General features: G+C 33.6%; 4 pseudogenes; all 4 read left to right on the forward strand.

Annotated features, from left to right (window-relative positions):
- The first annotated feature begins 207 nt into the window (after positions 1-207).
- LOC119599265 lies at positions 208-1,040 on the forward strand (annotated as a pseudogene).
- A 3,242-nt stretch (positions 1,041-4,282) lies between these two features.
- Positions 4,283-5,078, forward strand: LOC119599056 (annotated as a pseudogene).
- Positions 5,079-8,586: 3,508 nt separating this feature from the next.
- LOC119599347 lies at positions 8,587-9,184 on the forward strand (annotated as a pseudogene).
- Positions 9,185-12,369: 3,185 nt separating this feature from the next.
- LOC119599227 overlaps positions 12,370-12,500 on the forward strand; it is a 770-nt pseudogene continuing 639 nt past the window's right edge.

Here is a 12,500-nt window from a genome sequence, read left to right on the forward strand (position 1 = left end):
AGTTTGCCTTATGCCTAAAATAATTAAGTAATTAAGATAAGTGTATAAGACACCAGACATTTCCTGTGGGCGGTTCTTCGTTTTATGTGGTCGTGTCCTGCTGAAAGCCAGTTTCTAATTTCGTACTGTATTGTCGGCGTTTTGTCAAGGACTCGTGTGAGAATCATATATAAAGAGGCAGGCGCATTGCCAGAGTCATATCGCCCTGTTCCGTCTCACCAATCCTGCAGAGATGAAGTACTTGGTGGGTAAATTTTCAACGTGTTCACCCTTTTGTGAGCAGGATTAATGTTGCTTATTTCGTATCTTGACCGATTTTTAAAATGTGTGTTTAATTTAACATTGTGTGCCGTCAGGTGTTTGTACTCCTGGTGGCTGCCGCTTGCGCTTCTGAGGTGGAGAAGCGAGAGGCGGAGCCAAGCTATGGCCATGGTGTCCACCACCACACCTACTACCCACGCACTTACTACAACCCCTACCACACCTACCACAAGAGGTCTGCTGAGCCTGAGGCTGAAGCCGAACCCTCTTACGGTTCCTACCACTACCGTCCCTATTCCTACGGCTACCACAATACTCCCTACGTCCACCACCACTAAAGAGGTCCGCCGAACCTGAGGCCGAAGCAGAGCCCTCTTACGGATCCCCCAATTACTACCGCTCCTATTCGTATGGCTACCAACCACATCACTACATTCCTTCCATCCACCACCACCCAAGAGGTCTGCTGACCCCGTTGCTGAGGCTGAAGCCAGCTACGGCTACAGGTCATACCACCCCGTGCATTACCACTCCTACCAATACACCCCTTACACTCACAGCCACTACAAGAGATCTGCCGAGCCAGAAGCTAATCCAGGTTTCAGCTATGGCCACCACCACCAGTCCGTGTACCGTCCCTACCACAGCGGAGCTCACTATGGTTACGGTTACCGAAATTACCATCACTAAGGTACTGGGAGGTTATATGCCCTGAAGTTATCTGAAGGAGTTTTATATTGAAAATTGATTTACAAACAATAAAGTCAATCTAAACGAATTATATATGTATGATTTAAGAATCCTACTAGAAACTACAGAGAAACTGGAATAGAGAACACTGATATGTAAATGAATTATATAAGCAACGAAATCATACAAATAGGTAACTGACAATATAAAAGTTACTAGAACTATGGGTACTGTAATTTTAATTGAGTTGTAAAGCTATTGAGATAATATACCTGCAACTCTGACTGACTTTTTGTAAGAATGATAATTGCAAAATACATCATGCAAATGTTACACTGATAAAATGAACACCAACAGATAGATGAGTAGACAGAGTAAACATGTTACATGAAACGTGAGAAGTTTTATACTTGTGCATCTGATATTTGCATATACCTTGCCTGTTGGGCAAGGATCGTTCACGGGGAGGCGAGCCAGGTGCCCTTGAAGCTCAAATTGGTAGCATCAAATTGTGCAATTAGCAGGTCGTGTACCGTTCCAATCACAGGTGTACCCTCTAATTAGACACATATTCCAGCTAAATGCCGCAAGTACTTGTTGCAAAGGGCATCAAGAACTATATGAATACACACACACACACACACACACACACACACACACACACACATATATATATATATATATATATATATATATATATATATATATATATTCTATATATGTATATATACACAAATACACAGACACAAATATATATGTATATGTATATATATGTATACACACAAATTTATATATAAATGCAGTAAATGAAGTTATCTGAAGGAGTTTTATATTGAAAATTGATTTACAAACAATAAAGTCAATCTAAACGAATTATATATGAATGATTTAAGAATCCTGATAGAAGCTACAGAGAAACTGGAATAGAGAAACACTGATATTTAAGTGAATTATACAAACAACGAAATCACACAAACAGGTAACTGACAATTTAAAAGTTACTAGAACTATGGGTAACTGTAATTTTAATTGAGATGTAAAGCAATTGAGATAATGTACTTTGTAACTCTGACTGAGTTTTTGTTAGAACAATTGCAAAATACATCATGCAAATATTACACTGATAAAATGAACACCAACAGATAGATGAGTAGACAGAGTAAACATGTTACATGAGACGTGAGAAGTTTTATACTTGTGCATCTGATATTTGTACATGTAATTTGCATATATCTTGCCTGTTGGGCAAGGATCGTCCACAGGGAGGCTAACCAAGTGCCCTTGAAGCTCAATTTGGCGGCATCAAATTGTGCAAATAGCAGGTCGTCTGCCATTCCAATCAGCGGTGTACCCTCTAATTAGAAACATGTTCCTACTATATGTGCTGTGGTCCGGCGCAAGAATCTGTTGCAAAGGACACCAAGAACTATGTAAATACATACATACATACATATATATATATATATATATATATATATATATATATATATATATATATGTATGTATGTATGTATGTATACAAAAACACTCTCCCGTGTTGATACAAGGGATGAAAAATTCACAATACAAAAACTAGATTTATTGAAAATGAGACTACAGTTTCGAAATCCACCTGAATTCCATCCTCAGGTGGATTTCGAAACTGTAGTCTCATTCTCAATAAATCTAGTTTTTGTATTGTGGGTTTTTTCTTCTACACACACACACACACACACACACACACACACACACACACACATATATATATATATATATATATATATATATATATATATATATATATATATGTATTTATATTATATTATGTGTATGTATATATACACAAACACACAGACACAAATACATTTGTATATGTATATAGATGTATACACACATTTATATATAAATGCAGTATACATGCATATATATATATATATATATATATATATATATATATATATATATATATATATATATATATATATATATATATATATATATATATATATATATATACACACACAAGAATATATATATGTATATATACAGTGTACATACATATACAGTACATAACATGTATACGTATATAGATACGTATTGTATATCTATATATATATTGTACAGATATAGAGGATATATACATATATTTATGCATAAACTGTTTTCTACATAAATATATACGTTATGTATATATATAAACAGTTTACATACATATATACTGTACATATATAAGCAATATATAATATATAAATAAATAAATAAATAAATAAATAAATAAATATATATATATATATATATATATATATATATATATATATATATATATATATATATATATATATATATATATGCATATGCATACACCACAACATATGTGAGGATGTGTATGTGTGTTAACAATACATTTCAGTAATCAGCGACTAGTTTATTCTATTCTATGGACTGCCATGGGAATTAACGCTATTATAGTGTAAAGTATTATAACCTTAAACACGAGCATTCATTGTTTTTTTTCATTGGTCAGTTCTTTCTGGCGTGTCCAGTGACAATAGCAATATGTTACTGTAGTTGAGAAAAGGAACAAATACTCATAATTATGTGTGTAATCGAGACAATCTCATGGAATTTACTCGTGCTTTGCTTGGCGATACCTTTAAATTTATTCCAGAGAAAGCGATGAGCAGTTCCACAGATGTAAATATCAGTACTGAAGTCTGTCTCTGACTCACTGGACTCTTCAGAAAGATTTAAAGAAATGCAAAAACCTAAGTTACTTGTGTTGGTGTTATTTTCTATATTTGTATTTCTTTCCTGTGATCAGTATCTCTTATTAATACTGACTGTTAAGATCCAAGAAAAATATAGTTATGGCAAACAAACAACTAAACTGAAAGATCATTACAGTGATACAAAAATACAGATGCACGCACACGATAGGATATGCATACATATATATATATATATATATATATATATATATATATATATATATATATATATATATATATTACAACCCGCACACACATATCTATGATAAGTACATATACATAAACATGCACTGGCATTTATATGAATATATACACACGCCCATATACTATAAACCTGTGGATATGGCTGTACTTAGCTATAACTATAACCAATAGACAGTTTGCCTTATGCCTAAAATAATTAAGTAATTAAGATAAGTGTATAAGACACCAGACATTTCCTGTGGGCGGTTCTTCGTTTTATGTGGTCGTGTCCTGCTGAAAGCCAGTTTCTAATTTCGTACTGTATTGTCGGCGTTTTGTCAAGGACTCGTGTGAGAATCATATATAAAGAGGCAGGCGCATTGCCAGAGTCATATCGCCCTGTTCCGTCTCACCAATCCTGCAGAGATGAAGTACTTGGTGGGTAAATTTTCAACGTGTTCACCCTTTTGTGAGCAGGATTAATGTTGCTTATTCGTATCTTGACCGATTTTTAAAATGTGTGTTTAATTTAACATTGTGTGCCGTCAGGTGTTTGTACTCCTGGTGGCTGCCGCTTGCGCTTCTGAGGTGGAGAAGCGAGAGGCGGAGCCAAGCTATGGCCATGGTGTCCACCACCACACCTACTACCCACGCACTTACTACAACCCCTACCACACCTACCACAAGAGGTCTGCTGAGCCTGAGGCTGAAGCCGAACCCTCTTACGGTTCCTACCACTACCGTCCCTATTCCTACGGCTACCACAATACTCCCTACGTCCACCACCACTAAAGAGGTCCGCCGAACCTGAGGCCGAAGCAGAGCCCTCTTACGGATCCCCCAATTACTACCGCTCCTATTCGTATGGCTACCAACCACATCACTACATTCCTTCCATCCACCACCACCACAAGAGGTCTGCTGACCCCGTTGCTGAGGCTGAAGCCAGCTACGGCTACAGGTCATACCACCCCGTGCATTACCACTCCTACCAATACACCCCTTACACTCACAGCCACTACAAGAGATCTGCCGAGCCAGAAGCTAATCCCGGTTTCAGCTATGGCCACCACCACCAGTCCGTGTACCGTCCCTACCACAGCGGAGCTCACTATGGTTACGGTTACCGAAATTACCATCACTAAGGTACTGGGAGGTTATATGCCCTGAAGTTATCTGAAGGAGTTTTATATTGAAAATTGATTTATAAACAATAAAGTCAATCTAAACGAATTATATATGTATGATTTAAGAATCCTACTAGAAACTACAGAGAAACTGGAATAGAGAACACTGATATGTAAATGAATTATATAAGCAACGAAATCATACAAATAGGTAACTGACAATATAAAAGTTACTAGAACTATGGATACTGTAATTTTAATTGAGTTGTAAAGCTATTGAGATAATATACCTGCAACTCTGACTGACTTTTTGTAAGAATGATAATTGCAAAATACATCATGCAAATGTTACACTGATAAAATGAACACCAACAGATAGATGAGTAGACAGAGTAAACATGTTACATGAAACGTGAGAAGTTTTATACTTGTGCATCTGATATTTGCATATACCTTGCCTGTTGGGCAAGGATCGTTCACGGGGAGGCGAGCCAGGTGCCCTTGAAGCTCAAATTGGTAGCATCAAATTGTGCAATTAGCAGGTCGTGTACCGTTCCAATCACAGGTGTACCCTCTAATTAGACACATATTCCAGCTAAATGCCGCAAGGACTTGTTGCAAAGGGCATCAAGAACTATATGAATACACACACACACACACACACACACACACACACACACACACACACACACACACACACATTATATATATATATATATATATATATATATATATATATTCTATATATGTATATATACACAAATACACAGACACAAATATATATGTATATGTATATATATGTATACACACAAATTTATATATAAATGCAGTAAATGAAGTTATCTGAAGGAGTTTTATATTGAAAATTGATTTACAAACAATAAAATCAATCTAAACGAATTATATATGTATGATACAAGAATCCTGATAGAAGCTACAGAGAAACTGGAATAGAGAAACACTGATATATAAGTGAATTATACAAACAACGAAATCACACAAACAGGTAACTGACAATTTAAAAGTTACTAGAACTATGGGTAACAGTAATCTTAATTGAGTTGTAAAGCTATTTGGATAATGTACTTTGTAACTCTGACTGAGTTTTTGTAAGAACAATTGCAAAATACATCATGCAAATATTACACTGATAAAATGAACACCAACAGATAGATGAGTAGACAGAGTAAACATGTTACATGAGACGTGAGAAGTTTTATACTTGTGCATCTGATATTTGTACATGTAATTTGCATATATCTTGCCTGTTGGGCAAGGATCGTCCACAGGGAGGCTAACCAAGTGCCCTTGAAGCTCAATTTGGCGGCATCAAATTGTGCAAATAGCAGGTCGTCTGCCATTCCAATCAGCGGTGTACCCTCTAATTAGACACATGTTCCTACTATATGTGCCGTGGTCCGGCGCAATAATCTGTTGCAAAGGACACCAAGAATATATAAATATACATATATATATATATATATATATATATATATATATATATATATATATATATGTATGTATGTATGTATGTATGTATACAAAAACACTCTCCCGTGTTGATACAAGGGATGAAAAATCCACAATACAAAAACTAGATTTATTGAAAATGAGACTACAGTTTCGAAATCCACCTGAATTCCATCCTCAGGTGGATTTCGAAACTGTAGTCTCATTTTCAATAAATCTAGTTTTTGTATTGTGGGTTTTTCTTCTACACACACACACACACACAACACACACACACACACACACACACACACACACACACACACACACACACACATATATATATATATATATATATATATATATATATATATAAATAAATAAATATATATATATATTTATATTATATTATGTGTATGTATATATACACAAACACACAGACACAAATACATTTGTATATGTATATAGATGTATACACACATTTATATATAAATGCAGTATACATGCATATATATATATATATATATATATATATATATATATATATATATATATATATTTATATATATATATAAATATATATATATATATATATATATATATACATATATATACACACAAGCATATATATATGTATATATACAGTGTACATACATATACAGTACATAACATGTATACGTATATAGATACGTATTGTATATCTATATATATATTGTACAGATATAGAGGATATATACATATATTTATGCATAAACTGTTTTCTACATAAATATATACGTTATGTATATATATAAACAGTTTACATACATACATATATACTGTACATATAAGCAATATATAATATATATATAAATAAATAAATATATATATATATATATATATATATATATATATATATATATATATATATATATATATATATATATGCATATGCATACACCACATACATATGTGAGGATGTGTATGTGTGTTAACAATACATTTCAGTAATCAGCGACTAGTTTATTCTATTCTATGGACTGCCATGAGAATTAACGCTATTATAGTGTAAAGTATTATAACCTTAAACACGAGCATTCATTGTTTTTTTTCATTGGTCAGTTCTTTCTGGCGTGTCCAGTGACAATAGCAATATGTTACTGTAGTTGAGAAAAGGAACAAATACTCATAATTATGTGTGTAATCGAGACAATCTCATGGAATTTACTCGTGCTTTGCTTGGCGATACCTTTAAATTTGTTCCGGAGAAAGCGATGAGCAGTTCCACAGATGTAAATATCAGTACTGAAGTCTGTCTCTGACTCACTGGACTCTTCAGAAAGAATTAAAGAAATGCAAAAACCTAAGTTGCTTGTGTTGGTATTATTTTCTATATTTGTATTTCTTTCATGTGATCAGTTTCTCTTATTAAAACTGACTGTTAAGATCCAAGAAAAATATAGTTATGGCAAACAAACAACTAAACAGAAAGATCATTACAGTGATACAAAAATACAGATGCACGCACACGATAGGATATGCATACATACATACATATATATATATATATATATATATATATATATATATATATATATCATATATATACATATATATATATATATATATATATATATATATATATATATATATATATATATATATATATATATATATTACATACCCGCACACACATATCTATGATAAGTACATATACATAAACATTCACTGGCATTTATATGAATATGCACACACGCCCATATACTATAAACCTGTGGATATGGCTGTACTTAGCTATAACTATAACCAATAGAAAGTTTGCCTTATGCCTAAAATAATTAAGTAATTAAGATAAGTGTATAAGACACCAGACATTTCCTGTGGGCGGTTCTTCGTTTTATGTGGTCGTGTCCTGCTGAAAGCCAGTTTCTAATTTCGTACTGTATTGTCGGCGTTTTGTCAAGGACTCGTGTGAGAATCATATATAAAGAGGCAGGCGCATTGCCAGAGTCATATCGCCCTGTTCCGTCTCACCAATCCTGCAGAGATGAAGTGCTTGGTGGGTAAATTTTCAACGTGTTCACCCTTTTGTGAGCAGGATTAATGTTGCTTATTTCGTATCTTGACCGATTTTTAAAATGTGTGTTTAATTTAACATTGTGTGCCGTCAGGTGTTTGTACTCCTGGTGGCTGCCGCTTGCGCTTCTGAGGTGGAGAAGCGAGAGGCGGAGCCAAGCTATGGCCATGGTGTCCACCACCACACCTACTACCCACGCACTTACTACAACCCCTACCACACCTACCACAAGAGGTCTGCTGAGCCTGAGGCTGAAGCCGAACCCTCTTACGGATCCCCCAATTACTACCGCTCCTATTCGTATGGGTACCAACCACATCACTACATTCCTTCCATCCACCACCACCACAAGAGGTCTGCTGACCCCGTTGCTGAGGCTGAAGCCAGCTACGGATACAGGTCATACCACCCGTGCATTACCACTCCTACCAATACACCCCTTACACTCACAGCCACTACAAGAGATCTGCCGAGCCAGAAGCTAATCCCGGTTTCAGCTATGGCCACCACCACCAGTCCGTGTACCGTCCCTACCACAGCGGAGCTCACTATGGTTACGGTTACCGAAATTACCATCACTAAGGTACTGGGAGGTTATATGCCCTGAAGTTATCTGAAGGAGTTTTATATTGAAAATTGATTTACAAACAATAAAGTCAATCTAAACGAATTATATATGTATGATTTAAGAATCCTACTAGAAACTACAGAGAAACTGGAATAGAGAACACTGATATGTAAATGAATTATATAAGCAACGAAATCATACAAATAGGTAACTGACAATATAAAAGTTACTAGAACTATGGGTACTGTAATTTTAATTGAGTTGTAAAGCTATTGAGATAATATACCTGCAACTCTGACTGACTTTTTGTAAGAATGATAATTGCAAAATACATCATGCAAATGTTACACTGATAAAATGAACACCAACGGATAGATGAGTAGACAGAGTAAACATGTTACATGAAACGTGAGAAGTTTTATACTTGTGCATCTGATATTTGCATATACCTTGCCTGTTGGGCAAGGATCGTTCACGGGGAGGCGAGCCAGGTGCCCTTGAAGCTCAAATTGGTAGCATCAAATTGTGCAATTAGCAGGTCGTGTACCGTTCCAATCACAGGTGTACCCTCTAATTAGACACATATTCCAGCTAAATGCCGCAAGTACTTGTTGCAAAGGGTATCAAGAACTATATGAATACACACACACACATACACACACACACACACACACACACACACACACACACACATATATATATATATATATATATATATATATATATATATATATATATATATATATATATTCTATATATGTATATATACACAAATACACAGACACAAATATATATGTATATGTATATATATGTATACACACAAATTTATATATAAATGCAGTAAATGAAGTTATCTGAAGGAGTTTTATATTGAAAATTGATTTACAAACAATAAAATCAATCTAAACGAATTATATATGTATGATACAAGAATCCTGATAGAAGCTACAGAGAAACTGGAATAGAGAAACACTGATATATAAGTGAATTATACAAACAACGAAATCACACAAACAGGTAACTGACAACTTAAAAGTTACTAGAACTATGGGTAACAGTAATTTTAATTGAGATGTAAAGCAATTGAGATAATGTACTTGTAACTCTGATTGAGTTTTTGTAAGAACAATTGCAAAATACATCATGCAAATATTACACTGATAAAATGAACACCAACAGATAGATGAGCAGACAGAGTAAACATGTTACATGAGACGTGAAAAGTTTTATACTTGTGCATCTGATATTTGTACATGTAATTTGCATATATCTTGCCTGTTGGGCAAGGATCGTCCACAGGGAGGCTAACCAAGTGCCCTTGAAGCTCAATTTGGCGGCATCAAATTGTGCAAATAGCAGGTCGTCTGCCATTCCAATCAGCGGTGTACCCTCTAATTAGACACATGTTCCTACTATATGTGCCGTGGTCCGGCGCAAGAATCTGTTGCAAAGGACACCAAGAACTATATAAATACATAATATATATATATATATATATATATATATATATATATATATATATGTATGTATGTATGTATGTATGTATACAAAAACACTCTCCCGTGTTGATACAAGGGATGAAAAATCCACAATACAAAAACTAGATTTATTGAAAATGAGACTACAGTTTCGAAATCCACCTGAATTCCATCCTCAGGTGGATTTCGAAACTGTAGTCTCATTCTCAATAAATCTAGTTTTTGTATTGTGGGTTTTTCTTCTACACACACACACACACACACACACACACACACACACACATATATATATATAAATAATATAAATAAATATATATATATATTTATATTATATTATGTGTATGTATATATACACAAACACACAGACACAAATACATTTGTATATGTATATAGATGTATACACACATTTATATATATATAAATATATATATATATATATATATAAATAAATAAATAAATATATATATATATATATATATATATATATATATATACAGTGTACATACATATACAGTACATAACATGTATACGTATATAGATACGTATTGTATATCTATATATATATTGTACAGATTAGAGATATATACATATATTTATGCATAAACTGTTTTCTACATAAATATATACGTTATGTATATATATAAACAGTTTACATACATACATATATACTGTACATATATAAGCAATATATAATATATATATAAATAAATATATAAATAAATAAATATATATATATATATATATATATATATATATATATATATATATATATATATATATATGCATATGCATACACCACATACATATGTGAGGATGTGTATGTGTGTTAATAATACATTTCAGTAATCAGCGACTAGTTTATTCTATTCTATGTACTGCCATGAGAATTAACGCTATTATAGTGTAAAGTATTATAACCTTAAACACGAGCATGCATTGTTTTTTTTTCATTGGTCAGTTCTTTCTGGCGTGTCCAGTGACAATAGCAATATGTTACTGTAGTTGAGAAAAGGAAGAAATACTCATAATTATGTGTGTAATCGAGACAATCTCATGGAATTTACTCGTGCTTTGCTTGGCGATACCTTTAAATTTGTTCCGGAGAAAGCGATGAGCAGTTCCACAGACGTAAATATCAGTACTGAAGTCTGTCTCTGACTCACTGGACTCTTCAGAAAGATTTAAAGAAATGCAAAAACCTAAGTTACTTGTGTTGGTGTTATTTTCTATATTTGTATTTCTTTCCTGTGATCAGTATCTCTTATTAATACTGACTGTTAAGATCCAAGAAAAATATAGTTATGGCAAACAAACAACTAAACAGAAAGATCATTACAGTGATACAAAAATACAGATGCACGCACACGATAGGATATGCATACATACATACATATATATATATATATATATATATATATATATATATATATACACACACACATATATATATATATGTATATATATATTACATACCCGCACACACATATCTATGATAAGTACATATACATAAACATGTACTGGCATTTATATTAATATATACACACGCCCATATCGTATAAACCTGTGGATCTGGCTGTACTTAGCTATAACTATAACCAATAGACAGTTTGCCTTATGCCTAAAATGATTAAGTAATTAAGATAAGTGTATAAGACACCAGACATTTCCTGTGAGCGGTTCTTCGTTTTATGTGGTCGTGTCCTGCTGAAAGCCAGTTTCTAATTTCGTACTGTATTGTCGGCGTTTCGTCAAGGACTCGTGTGAGAATCATATATAAAGAGGCAGGCGCATTGCCGGAGTCACATCGCCCTGTTCCGTCTCACCAATCTTGCAGAGATGAAGTACTTGGTGGGTAAATTTTCAACGTGTTCACTCTTTTGTGAGCAGGTTTAATGGTGTTTTTTTCGTATCTTGACCGATTTTTAAAATGTGTGTTTAATT

This window comes from Penaeus monodon, chromosome 42, assembly GCF_015228065.2.
Source record: "Penaeus monodon isolate SGIC_2016 chromosome 42, NSTDA_Pmon_1, whole genome shotgun sequence".
Taxonomy (NCBI): Eukaryota; Metazoa; Arthropoda; class Malacostraca; order Decapoda; family Penaeidae; genus Penaeus; species Penaeus monodon.